This window comes from Oncorhynchus nerka, linkage group LG25 (genome assembly GCF_034236695.1).
Source record: "Oncorhynchus nerka isolate Pitt River linkage group LG25, Oner_Uvic_2.0, whole genome shotgun sequence".
Lineage (NCBI taxonomy): Eukaryota > Metazoa > Chordata > Actinopteri > Salmoniformes > Salmonidae > Oncorhynchus > Oncorhynchus nerka.
This window is the reverse complement of record NC_088420.1, coordinates 25,834,556-25,848,765: the sequence shown is the minus strand read 5'-3', so window position 1 is coordinate 25,848,765 and position 14,210 is coordinate 25,834,556. Positions and strand designations below refer to the sequence as shown.

The 14,210-nt window shown below is 42.7% G+C and overlaps 1 protein-coding gene across 6 annotated transcripts in view; it reads left to right on the top strand.

The window, feature by feature from the left end:
• Positions 1–13,872, top strand: part of LOC115109278 (kelch-like protein 25) — a 44,941-nt gene extending 31,069 nt beyond the window's left edge. For 3 of the 6 annotated variants that reach the window (XR_010461100.1, XR_003860494.2, XR_003860492.2), the window contains exons 3-4: positions 6,671–6,749; positions 7,091–13,872. The gene's annotated coding sequence lies outside the window, so the exon portion shown is untranslated. The remainder of the gene's footprint in view (positions 1–6,670; positions 6,750–7,090) is intronic. The other 3 variants (XR_003860493.2, XM_029634020.2, XM_029634019.2) reach the window with 3 other exon arrangements.
• Positions 13,873–14,210: the final 338 nt, after the last annotated feature.

The window sequence follows — 14,210 nt, the reverse complement described above, 5'->3', positions numbered from 1 at the left end:
GAGAGGAACCAGGCTATGAGGGGTGGCCAGTCCTCTTCTGGCTGTGCCGGGTGGAGATTATAACAGAACATGGCCAAGATGTTCAAATGTTCATAAATGACCAGCAGGGTCAAATAATAATAATCACAGTGGCTGTCGAGGGTGCAACAGATCAGCACCTCAGGAGTAAATGTCAGTTGGCTTTTCATAGCCGATCATTCAGAGTATCTCTACCGTTCCTGCTGTCTGTAGAGATTTGAAAACAGCAGGTCTGGGACAGGTAGCACGTCCGGTCAGGGTTCCATAGCCGCAGGCAGAACAGTTTAAACTGGAGCAGCAGCACTGCCAGGTGGACTGGGGACAGCAAGGAGTCATCAGGCCAGGTCGGTCTGAGGCATTGTCCTAGGGCTCAGTTCCTCCGAGAGAGAAAGAAAGAGAGAAAAAGAGTGAACATACTTAAATTCACACAGGACACTGGATAATACAGGAGAAATACTCCAGATATAACAGAATGACCCTAGCCCCCCAACACATAAACTACTGCAGCATAAATACTGGAGGCTGAGACAGGAGGGGTCAGGAGACACTGTGGCCCCATCCGATGATACCACCGGACAGGGCCAAACAGGAAGGATATAACCCCACCCACTTTGCCAAAGCACAGCCCCCACACCACTAGAGGGATATCTTCAACCACCAACTTACCATCCTGAGACAAGGCCGAGTATAGCCCACAAAGATCTCCGCCACGGCACAACCCAAAGGGGGGGCACCAACCCGGACAGGAAGATCACCAGTAAGCCAGTGACTCAGGCCCTGTAATAGGGGTGGAGAAAGGGGGACCGGCCAGGTGGGACAGCAAGGGTGGTTCCTTGCTCCAGTGCCTTTCCGTTCACCTTCACACTTCTGGGCAAGACTACACTCAATCACAGGACCTACTGAAGAGATGAGTCTTCAATAAAGACTTAAAGGTTGAGAACGAGTCTGCGTCTCTCACATGGGTAGCCCTGCCTTCAGCTGTTTGCTTAGAAATTCTAGGGACAGTAAGGAGGCCTGTGTCTTGTGACCGTAGCGTAGTGCACGGGTAGGTATGTACGGCAGGACCAAATCGGAAAGATAGGTAGGAGCAAGCCCATGTAATGCTTTGTAGGTTAGCAGTAAAATCTTGAAATCAGCCCTTGCCTTAACAGGAAGCCAGTGTAGAGAGCCTAGCACTGGAGTAATATGATCAAATTTGTGGGTTCTAGTCAAGATTCTAGCAGCCGTGTTAAGCACTAACTGGAGTTTATTTTGTGCTTTTTCCGGGTAGCCGGAGAGTAGAGCATTTCAGTAGTCTAACCTAGAAGTGACAAAAGCATGGATACGTTTTTCTGCGTCATTTCTGGACAGAAAGTTTCAGATTTTTGCAATGTTACGTAGTTGGACAAAAGCTGTCCTTGAAACAGTCTTGATATGTTCTTCAAAAGAAAGTTCAGGGTTCAGTGTAATGCAGAGGTCCTTCACAGTTTTATTTGAGACGACTGTACAACCATCAAGATTAATTGTCAGATTCAACAGAAGATCTTTGTTTCTTGGGACCTAGAACAAGCATATATGTTTTGTCTGAGTTTAAAAGTAGAACATTTGCCGCCATCCACTTCCTTATGTCTGAAACAGAGGCTTCCAGGGAGGGCAATTTTGGGGCTTCACCATGTTTCATCAAAATGTACAGCTGTGTGACATCCGAATAGCAGTGAAAATTAACTTTATGTTTTCAAATTACATCACCAAGAGGTAAAATATATAGTGAAAACAATAGTAGTCCTAAAACGGAGCCTTGAGGAACACCGAAATTGACAGTTGATTTGTCAGAAGACAAACCATCCACAGAGACAAACTGATACCTTTCCAACAGATAAGATTTAAACCAGGCCAGAACTTGTCTGTGTAGACCATTTTCCGTTTCCAATCTTTCCAAAAGAATGTGGTGATCGATGGTATCAAAAGCAGCACTAAGGTCTAGGAGCACGAGGACAGATGCAGAGCCTCAGTCTGACGCCATTAAAATGTCATTTACCACCTTCAGAAGTGCAGTCTCAGTGCTATAATGGGGTCTAAAACAAGACTGAAGCATTAAGAATACATTGTTAGTCTTCAGGAAGGAAATGAGTTGCTGCGCAACAGCTTTTTCAAAATGTTTTGAGAGGAATGGAAGATTCGATATAGGCCGATAGTTTTTAAAATATTTTCTGAGTCAAGGTTTGGCTTTTTCAAGAGAGGGTTTATTACTGCCACTTTTAGTGAGTTTGGTACACATCCGGTGGATTGAGAGCCGTTTATTATGTTCATCATAGGAGGGCCAAGCACAGGAAGCAGCTCTTTCAGTAGTTTAGTTGAAATAGGGTCCAGTATGCAGCTTGAAGGTTTAGAGGCCATGATTATTTTCATCAATGTGTCAAGATATATAATACTAAAAAATTGAGTGTCTCCCTTGATCCTAGATCCTGGCAGAGTTGTGCAGACTCAGGACAACTGAGCTTTGGAGGTATATCCAGATTTAAAGAGGAGTCCGTAATTTGCATTCTAATGATCATGATCTTTTCATCAAAGAAGTTCATGAATTAATCACTGTTGAAGTGAAAGCCATCCTCTCTTGGGGAATGCTGCTTTTTAGTTAGCTTTGCGACAGTATCAAAAATACATTTTGGATTGTTCTTATTTTCCTCGATTAAGTTGGTACTGCACGGTCCTGTCTTTCCAAACTTGTTGGAAGACTTCCAATTTGGTGTAGAGCCATTTCCGTTCCAATTTTCTGGAAGCTTTCTTCAGAGCTCGGGTATTTTCTGTATATCAGGAAGCTAGTTTCTTATGACACATGTTTTTATGGGTGCGACTGCATCTAGGGTATTGTGCAAGGTTCAATTGAGTTCCTCAGGTGGTTAACTGATTTTTGTACTTTGACGTCCTTGAGTAGGTGGAGGGAGTCTGGAAGGGCATCTAGGAATCTTTGGGTTGTCCGAGAATTTATAGTACGAATTTTGATGATCCTTGGTTGGGATCTGAGCAGATTATTTGTTGCGATTGCAAACGTAATAAAATGGTGGTCCGATAGTCCAGGATTATGAGGAAAAACATTCAGATCCATAACATTTATTCCAGTTAACAAAACTAGGTCCAAAGTATGACTGTGGCAGTGAGTAGGTCCGGAGACATGTTGGACAAAACCCACTGAGTCGATGATGGCTCCGAAAGCCTTTTGGAGTGGGTCTGTGGACTTTTCCATGTGAATATTAAAGTCACCAAAGATTAGAATATTATCTGTTATGACTACAAGGTCCGATAGGAATTCAGGGAACTCAGTGAGGAACGCTGTATATGGCCCAGGAGGCGTGTAAACAGTAGCTATAAAAAGTGATTGAGTAGGCTGCATAGATTTCATGACTAGAAGCACAAAAGATGAACATTTCAGTTTTTTTTGTAAATGTTAGCAACACCTCTGCCTTTGCGGGATGTGTGGGGGATATGGTCACTACTGTAACCAGGAGGTGAGGCCTCATTTAACACAGTATATTCATCAGGCTTAAGCCATGTTTCAGTCAGGCCAATCACATCAAGATTATGATCAGCCATTAGTTCATTGACTATAACTGCCTTGGAAGTGAGGGATCTAACATTAAGTAGCCCTATTTTGAGATGTGAGGTATCACAATCTCTTTCAATTATGGCAGGAATGGAGAAGGTCTTTATTCCAGTAAAGATTGCTAAGGCGAACACCGCCGTGTTTAGTTTTGCCCAACCTAGGTCGAGGCACAGACAGTCTCAATGGGGATAGCTGAGCTGACTACGCTGAGTGTGCTAGTGGCAGACTCCACTAAGCTGGCAGGCTGGCTAACAGCCTGCTGCCTGGCCTGCACCCTATATCATTGTAGAGCTAGGGGAGTTAGAGCCCTGTCTATGTTCGTAGATAAGATGAAAACACCCCTCCAGCTATGATGGAGTCCTTCACTCCTCAACAGGCCAGGCTTGGTCCTGTTTGTGGGTGAGTCCCAGAAAGAGGACCAATTATCTACAAATTCCATCTTTTGGGAGGGGCAGAAAACAGTTCTCAACCAGCGATTGAGTTGTGAAACTCTGCTGTAGAGCTTATCACTCCCCCTAACTGGGAGGGGGCCAGAGACAATTACTCGATGCCGACACATCTTTCTAGCTGATTTACATGCTGAAGCTATGTTGCGCTTGATGACCTGACGGTTTCATCCTAACATCGTTGGTGCCGACTTGGATAACAATAACCCTGTTAGAGGTCGACCGATTGCGATTTTTCAACACCGATACCGATTATTGGAGGGGGTGGAAAGTATTTGTAATAATGACAATTACAACAATACTGAATTAACACTTATTTTAACTTAATATAATACATCAATAAAATCTATTTAGCCTCAAGTAGATAATGAAACATGTTCAATTTGGTTAAAATAATGCAAAAACAAAGTGTTGGAGAAGAACGTAAAAGTGCAATATGTGCTATGTAAGAAAGCTAACGTTTCAGTTCCTTGCTCAGAACATGAGAACATATATATGAAAGCTGGTGGTTCCTTTTAACATGAGTCTTCAATATTCCCAGGTAAGAAGTTTTAGGTTGTAGTTATTTTAGGACTATTTCCCTCTATACCATTTGTATTTCATTAACCTTTGACTATTCTGTTCTTATAGGCACTTTAGTATTGCCAGTGTAACAGTATAGCTTCCGTCCCTCTCCTCGCTCCTCCATGGGCTCGAACCAGCAACACAACGACAACAGCCACCACTTCGAAGCAGCGTTACCCATGCAGAGCAAGGGAAACAACCACCCGCTCAGAGCTAGTGAAGTTTGAAACGCTATTAGCGCGCGCTAACTAGCCAGCCATTTCACTTCGGTCACCCCAGCCACATCTCGGGATTTGATAGGTTTGAAGTCATAAACAGCGCAATGCTTGACGCACAACGAAGAGCTGCTGGCAAAACGCATGGAAGTGCTGTTTGAATGAATGTTTACGCGCCTGCTTCTGCCTAGCACCGCTTAGTCACTTAGATACTTGTATGCTTGTATGCTCAGTAAGATTATATGCAACACAGGACACGCTAGATAATATCTAGTAATATCATCAACCATGTGTAGTTAAATAGTGATTATGATTGATGGTTTTTTATAAGATATGTTTAATGCTAGCTAGCAACTTACCTTGGCTTACTGCATTTGCGTAACAGGCAGTCTCCTTGTGGAGTGCAACGAGAGAGAGGCAGGTCGTTATTGCGTTGGACTAGTTAACTATAAGGTTGCAAGATTGGTTCCCCTAGCTCCCCTGGGGCGGCAGGGTAGCCTAGTGGTTAGGGAGTTGGACTAGTAACCAAAAGGTTGCAAGTTCAAATCCCCGAGCTGACAAGGTCTGTCGTTCTGCCCCTGAACAGGCAGTTAACCCACTGTTCCTAGGCCGTCATTGAAAATAAGAATTTGTTCTTAACTGACTTGCCTAGTTAAATAAAGGTAAAATAAAAATGAAAAACGAGGTGAAAATCTGTCTTTCTGCCCCTGAACGAGGCAGTTAACCCACTGTTCCTAGGCCGTCATTGAAAGTAAGAATGTGTTCTTAACTGACTTGCCTAGTTAAATAGATTAAATAAAGGTGTAATTTTTTTTTCAAAAAGTCAAATCATCGCCCAAAAATATAATTTCCGATTGTTATGAAAACTTGAAATCGGCCCTAATTAATCAGCCATTCCGGTTAATCGGTCAACCTCTAAACCCTATACACTCTACACTCGCCAGTTTTAGCTTTAGCCAGCACCATCTTCAGATTAGCCTTAATGTCGGCAGCCCTGCCCCCTGGTAAACAGTTTATGATCGCTGGATGATTCATTTTATGTCTAATACTGCGGGTAATGGAGTCGCCAATGACTAGGGTTTACAATTTGTCAGAGCTAATGGTGGGTGGCTTCGGCGTCTCAGACCCCGTAATGGGAGAAATAGAGACAAGAGAAGGCTTGGCCTCTGACTCCGACCCGCTGCTTAATGGGGAGAACCTGTTGAAAGTTTCTGTTGGCTGAATGAGCGACACCGGTTGAGCGTTCCTACAGCATTTCCTTCCAGAAGCCATGAGAACATTGTCCGGCTGTGGGGACTGTGTGAGGGGATTTATACTACTATCTGTACTTACTGGTGGCACAGACGCTGTTTCATCCTTTCCTACACTGAAATTGCCCTTGCCTAACGATTGCGTCTGAAGCTGGGCTTGCAGCACAGCTATCTTCGCCATAAGGTGATCGTTCTCCTGTATATTATGAGTACAGCGACTGCAATTAGAAAGCATCATGTTAATGTTATTACTTCGCTTCGGCTGGTGAAGGTCCTGATGAACCACGTCCAGATAAAGAGTCCGGGGTGTAAAAAAATTGAATGAAAAAAGTCGAGCAAGGAGCAAAAATTCAAATATAAACGGTAATTAAAAAATTGAAACAGTGAAGTTGGCAGGTAGCAAAGTAACGTGAGCAACAAACCGCACAGCAGCACGTAAACAACTCTACAAGTTGTGACCGGAAATTAAACACTAATCGTAGATTCAGTAGTGTTAATTGTTAAGACCCAGACAGATTTTTTTTTTTTATCATGAATTGGCTAATTTGCTAGCCAGCTAAAGACATGTGGCAAATTAGTTTTCCCATTTGTTTTCAGGGACTAAAGAGGGCACCTGATTGGCATTTCACGCAATTGGCTTAGCAGGAGGAAACAGTTATGCTTAACTCATTTGGAGGTAAGACATTTCAACATCTGATGGAAAAATGTAAATGCAGCCAATTGTGTTCAAACAAATCTAAGTTATTTGTGCATTCTGTTGAGTCCGTTTACCTAACGTTTGCTGACCTTCTCTTACGATATTGTGTTGTACCGTTGGGTTTGTCTTTACTAGTTAAAATTAGAGGATAAGTTATTTTACTACTCTTAATGTAAACAACTTGATTAAGTCTATAAATATGCAAAACTTAACAAAACAATTGCACATTTAAGAGGTTGTTGTGGCTTCAGAAACTTGAACCAGCACTGGAATTTGAGCAGTGAGGTTAATATCTCCCCTCTTATCTGTGCTTGTTCCAGGTTGAAGGATATCCCACCCTGACACCTGGGCAGATGTAAAGAACTTGAGAACCCCCCAGCCACCAGGACAATCACCATATCCCAGGATTTGTTTCAGGGGTGTGCAACATCACAATGTTAGATACTTACTGCACTGCTGGAGCTAGAAGCATAAGCATTTCGCTGCACCAGCTATAACATCTGCTAATCTGTGACGTGACCAATAAACTTTTATTTGATATAGAAATAGATTCATCCAGGTTATTGTTTGTCATGCAGATTGTTCAGGTCATTGTAATTTATGACACTCATTCTAAAATACAGATGTGACTTCTGGGGGATTGCACTGTGTGAAAGTCTTACATTTAGACCACAATTAGTTGAATGAGGTGTTGGTAAAGGGCTGGAACAAAAACCTGTAAACTCCAAGCTATTTAAAGGCACAGTCAACCTAGTGCATGTAAACGTCTGACCCACTGGAATTGTGATACAGTGAATTGTAAGTGAAATAATAGTCTGTTAACAATTGTTGGTAAAATTACTTGTGTCATGCACGAAGTAGATGTCTGAACCGACTTGCCAAAACTCTAGTTTGTTAACAATAAATTTGTGGAGTTGTTGAAAAACGAGTTTTAATGACTCCAACCTAAGTGTATGTAAACTTCCGACTTCAACTGTATGTACCCCACACATACAATTATCTGTAGGGTTCCTCAGTCGAGCAGTGAGTATCAAACACAAAGACCAGGGAGGTCTTCCAATGCCTCACAAAGGGCAGCTAAAAATTAATGCAGACATTGAATATCCCTTTTGAGCATGAAGTTATGAATTACACTTTGGACGGTGCATCAATACACCCAGTCACTACAAAGATGCAGTTGTCCTTCCTAACTCAGTTACCGAAGAGGAAGGAAACCAAGAGGAAGGAAACAGTTAGAGTAAAATTGGCTGGGATATGACAAAATGGAGAAAGGATTAACAACATTGTAATTTCTAAACTATACTAACCAAAATTACAGCGTGAAAAGGAAGCCTGCATGCATCTTGTTTGCAATAGGGCACTAAAGTAAAAATGCAAAACATGTGGCAAAGAAATTCATTTTATGTTCTGAATACAAAACCTTATGTTTGGGTAAAATCACAGTACAACTTTTCATATTTCCAAGCATGGTGGTGGCTTCATCATGTTATGGGTATGCTTGTCATTGGCAAGGTTTTTTATTTATTTTATTTAAATAAACCGAGGTAAGCAGGCAAAAGATGCATGAAGATGTTGGTTGATCTGCTCTACGACGCACACAAGCTTCAGGGGATTCATCTGAAGGTAACCCAGGACCTGGCTGTAAAAATTGCGAAAAGTGCATATGGGGTAAAATGAGCCAAAAATAATGTGACCAAACCTGAGTTTTATTATATCTCTCGGATATAGGACAGACACTTCAAAATCTTGTTCCGTATTATTTATTTATTTTACTGTGTTTTGCTATTTATGAATTATTAAATCAAATCAAAGTTTATTTGTCACGTTTACAACAGGTGTAAACCTTACAGTGAAATGCTTACTTACAGGCTCTAACCAATGGTGCCAAAAAAAGGTGTGTGTTTGTGTGTGTGTGTGGGTAAGTAAAGAAATAAAACAACAGTAGAAAGACATTTGAAAAAAGAGTAGCAAGGCTAAATACAGACACCTGTTAGTCCGGCTTATTGAGGTAGAATGTACATGTAGGTATTGTTAAAGTGACTGCATATATGATGAACACAGAGTAGCAGAAGCATAAAAAGGGGTTGGCGGGTGGTGGGACACAATGTAGATAGCCCAGTTAGAGCAATGATTGGTCGGGCCAATTGAGGTAGTATGTACATGAATGTATAGTTAAAGTGACTATGCATATAAGATTAACAGAGAGTAGTAGCAGAGGAAAAGAGGGGTTGGGGACACACACACAATGCAAATAGTCCGGGTAACCATTGGTTACCTGTTCAGGAGTCTTATGGCTTGGGTTAAAAACTGTTGAGAAGCCTTTTTGTCCTAGATTTGTCACTCCGGTACCGCTTGCCATGCGGTAGTAGAGAGAACAGTCTGTCGCTTTTTAGGGCCTTCCTCTGACACCGCCTGGTGTAGAGGTCCTGGATGGCAGGCAGCTTTGCCCCAGTGATGTACTGGGCAGTACGCACTACCCTCTGAAGTGCCTTGCGCTCGCAGGCCGAGCAATTGCCGTACCAGGCAGTGATGCTCTCGATGTTGCAGCTGTAGAACCTTTTGAGGATCTCAGGACCCATGACAAATCTTTTTAGTTTCCTGAGGGGGAATAGGCTTTGTCGTGCCCTCTTCACGACTGTCTTGGTGTGTTTGGACCAATCTAGTTTGTTGTTGATGTGGACACCAAGGAATTTGAATCTCTCAACCTGCTCCACTACAGCCCCGTCGATTAGAATGGGGATGTGCTCTGTGCTCGTTTTCCTGTAGTCCACAATCATCTCCTTAGTCTTGGTTACATTGAGGGATAGGTTGTTATTCTGGCACCACCCGGCCAGGTCTCGGACCTCCTCCCTATAGTCTCGTCGTTGTCGGTGATCAGGCCTACCACTGTTGTGTCGTCAGCAAACTTAATGATGGTGTTGGAATCGTGCCTGGCCATGCAGTCGTGGGTGAACAGGGAGTACAGGAGGCGACTGAGTACGCACCCCTGGGGAGCTCCAGTGTTGAGGATCAGCGTGGCAGATGTGTTGCTACCTACCCTCACCACCTGGGGGCGGCCTGTCATGAAGTTCAGGATCCAGTTGCAGAGGGAGGTGTTTAGTCCCAGGATCCTTAGCTTAGTGATGAGCTTTGAGGGTACTATGGTGTTGAACGCTGAGCTAGGATAATGGTGTTGATGTGAGCCATTACCAGCATTTCAAAGCACTTCATGGCTACGGAGGTGAGTGCTATGGGTCTGTAGTCATTTAGGCAGGTTGCCTTTGTGTTCTTGGGCATAGGGACTATGGTGGTCTGCTTGAAGCATGTTACAGACTCAATCAGGGACATGTTGAAAATGTCAGTGAAGAAACCTGCTAGTTGGTCAGCACATGCCCGGAGCACACGTCCTGGTAATCCGTCATGCCCCGCAGCCTTGTGTATGTTGACCTGTTTAAAGGTCTTACTCACATCGGCTACGGAGAGCGTGATCGCACAGTCGTCCTGAACAGCTGATGCTCTCATGCATGCCTCAACGTTGCTTGCCTCGAAGCAAGCATAGAAGTGATTTAGCTCGTCTGGTAGGCTCGTGTCACTGGGCAGCTCGCGGCTGTGCTTCCCTTTGTAGTCTGTAATAGTTTGCAAGCCCTGCCACATCCGACGTGCGTCAGAGCCGGTGAAGTATAATTCAATCTTAGCCCTGTATTGACGCTTTGCCTGTTTGATGGTTCGTCGCAGGGCATAGCGGGATTTCTTGTAAGCTTCCGGATTAGAGTCCCGCACCTTGAAAGCGGCAGCTCTACCCTTTAGCTCAGTGCGAATGTTGCCTGTTATCCATGGCTTCTGTTTGGGGTATGTACGTACAGTCACTGTGGGGACAATGTTCTCAATGCACTTTTTGATAAAGCCAGTGACTGATGTGGTGTATTCCTCAATGTCATTGGAAGAATCCCGGAACATGTTCTAGTCTGTGATAGCAAAGCAGTCCTGTAGTTTAGCATCTGCTTCATCTGACCATTTTTTATAGACCGAGTTACTGATGCATCCTGCTTTCATTTTTGCTTGTAAGCGGGAATCAGGAGGATAAAGTTGTGGTCGGATTTACCAACTGGAGGGCGAGGGAGAGCTTTGTACGCGTCTCTGTGTGTGGAGTACAGGTGATCTAGAATTTTTTCCCTCTGGTTGCACATTTAACATGTTGATAGAGATTTGGTAGAACTGATTTAAGTTTCCCTGCATTAAAGTCTGCGGCCACTAGGAGCGCCGCCTCTGGGTGAGTGGTTTCCTGTTTGCTTATTTCCTTATACAGCTGACTGAGTGCGGTCTTAGTGCCAGCATCTGTCTGTGGTGGTAAATAAACAGCCACGAAAAGTATAGCGGAGAACTCTCTAGGCAAGTAGTGTGGCCTGCAGTTTATCACAATATACTCAACTTCTGGCGAGCAAAATCTAGAGACTTCCTTAGATTTCATGCACCAGCTGTTTACAAATATGCACAGACCGCCCCCCCCTCGTCTTACCGGAGTGTGCTGTTCTATCCTGCCGGTGCAGAGTGTATCCTTCTAACTGAATATCCATGTCGTCATTCAGCCACAATTCCGTGAAGCATAGGATATTACAGTTTTTTTTAAGGCTATATTCAATGTTAAATGTTTTTTTGATACCTACATAGGTCCTAAAAAATTCTAAATCAAATAAGCTAAATGATACATTTTATGAACAACTTATAACAATTCCATACGTTAGCTTAGTAGATATTGTGATCTAAGGACTTAAACCTACAGGGGGTTTAATTGCACATACAGAACTAACATTAACAATATGCATGCCAGACATTCCTGCTTTATTTGACCTTTATTTAACTAGGCAAGTCAGTTAAGAACAAATTCTTATTTACATGTATCTTATTTACAATCACGGCGTACCCTGGCCAAACCTGGACGACGCTGGGTCAATTGTGCCCCGCCCTATGGGACTCCCTATCACGGCCAGATGTGATTCAGTCTGAATTCAAACCAGGGACTGTAATGACATCGCTTTCACTGAGATGCAGTGCCTTAGACCGCTGCGCCACTCAGGAGCCCTGAGGGTTGACGAGAGATGAACTGCTTCTCCTAGTTTTTATGAGAAATATTACTGTGATGAAAATTCCAGATTGTCTGCATAATCAAATAACATACAGCTCAGACACCCATATAGACACAAAAAATGCCACCAGGGGTCTCTTCACAGTCCAAGTCCAAAACGAATTCATGCCAACACACAGTATTTACTATACAGAGCCATGATCGCATGGAACTCCCTTCCATCTCCAATTACTCAAGCAAAATGACCATTAAAAATGTATAAAACATCTCATGGCACAATAGGGACTGAAATTATGCACACACTAACACTCTACACATTATTTAGTTGTATTTAGTTGTATTGTTTGTATATCGTTGTATTTTACATTTGTGTGACCGTTCTTGTCTATCAGTGTATCTGTGGAAGAATAGCTGCTGCTTCTAATGGGGATCTGAATAAACCAATAAGTTGTGTTGATGTCTTGAGTCTGTATTCCTCATTGGCGCTGTTTTGTCTATTTCAGTGTTTTGCCTCTGAGACATGAGACTTTGGTTTCACTGTGTATCCATCCGCCTCTCTGTTCACAGATGTCACATATTTCCGGCCATAGTGACTAGCAGAGGCTTGCTGGGGCTTGCCTGCCTGTAGACCAACGAGATGTGTCAAGCGAGTGAAGGGTTTGGTTCCGCCAGGGTCGCCCAGCTATAGCTGTTACGCCAAACACCCCATCGGAGGTAAAGACTGTTCCAGATTATCTGAGGGGTCCAACGGCAGAACACAAGGTCCTCCAAGAGGGATGCCATTTGCTGGATCTTCTCCCTCACATCACAAGGAGACATCCATACCATTCCTAACAGTCTTATTCATGACCATGGAGAGAAACAGACCCTTTATAGACAGACAACCGATTTGGGTATTATTGCTCAGTATTTCTAACTGAGGCCATTTTTAAATGTCTTATTATTTGAGGGATCCCCTATTAGATCATTCCAGCTTTGAACCCAGGCGATGTAGTCTTAAGGGGTGATTGTTTTTTGTAAATGACAATTAATTAACTACAGTAAGCAGGAACACTATCCCTTCCATCATAACATGTGGGGCTGTTTGTTAGCTCTTTGCTGTAGGCTCTCAGCACACACTGTTAATGAGCCTCAGCAGACACTCAGATCCAACAAGCAGCCCTACACTACACTGCAAGTCAACTCTTTAAAACAATGAGATACTGTATATCAAAGAAACACAACACGTATCATCTAACTTTCAGGGGAAGTACATGTTAAAGTATAAGCAGTTGTACTGTATTTACTTTGTATCTATGAAACAATTCAGCCTGGGACTCCTGTCAACACCACAGCACAATTTGCTATTGTTGACCTCTTATCATTGAAGCATTTCTTGAAGGTATGAAACGATACCCATTACTCACTGGTTTAATCAAGATTGTTTCCGTGTCATTTCAACCCCCAAATTAAATGTGATTACATTTAAAAACTGTGAAAACTGATTTGGATTAGTAAAAAGTAATCAACGTAGGGGAATTGTCTTTTTTTCACCAACCTTTTAACCTAAATCCAATGGACATGGTGACATTTCTTGTTGATTTCAAGTTGAATTCACATTTGTTGACAACTCAACCAAATTTAAAATCAAAACTAGATGTTGAAATTGCATCTGTACCCACTGGGTACATTGTGGTTGATGTGTGTTTTAGTTATACAACCTTGGCACTATACATTTGATAATATGTCAATGAGGGTACTAAGCTTTGATATTGGGATTTTTCCAGGGGTGAATTTGGTTTATATCTGGAGTTTATTTGTGGAATGATAGCCGCCCAGAAGCTACAACCTTTTTCTTCAGAAGCCCCGTAGGAGGGGGGATTTTTTTTTAAATGATAAAGACTCACTTTTGAACTACAGTTACTTTTCCATGTGGGGGGTGCCTTCAAGGACTGTAATAATGCCTCCTTGTGAACTGAATTCCTTGTGCCTAATACTGGTAGAAAGGTTTGTCATAAATTCACTCTGTTAAAGTGTTTGAATAAATTACTTTTTAATTTACATTGACTACTGGTTGGTTCCATAAGTACAGGGACGGGGATTAATTGAGGGCCTCAGTCTGCCGTCCTGATTTGTCACACCTCTAATGCAGACATTCCAGAGGGCTTTGAAGTAGACAAAATCATCTTATGATCGTAATTAGAGTTAGATTAAGAGCAGTGGGGATTTATTCCGGAATTTCATCCTTTTCCTGATGTGGTTAGTGTGATGAGAACGTTAATAGAAGAGGTAATAGGCACAGCTAAGTCAGCCAAGTAGTAGAAGTAGTCGAAGGAGGTGTCCACTTCACTGGCTGTAGCAACAACAATGCAAGAAATACAGTGCCTTGCGAAAGTATT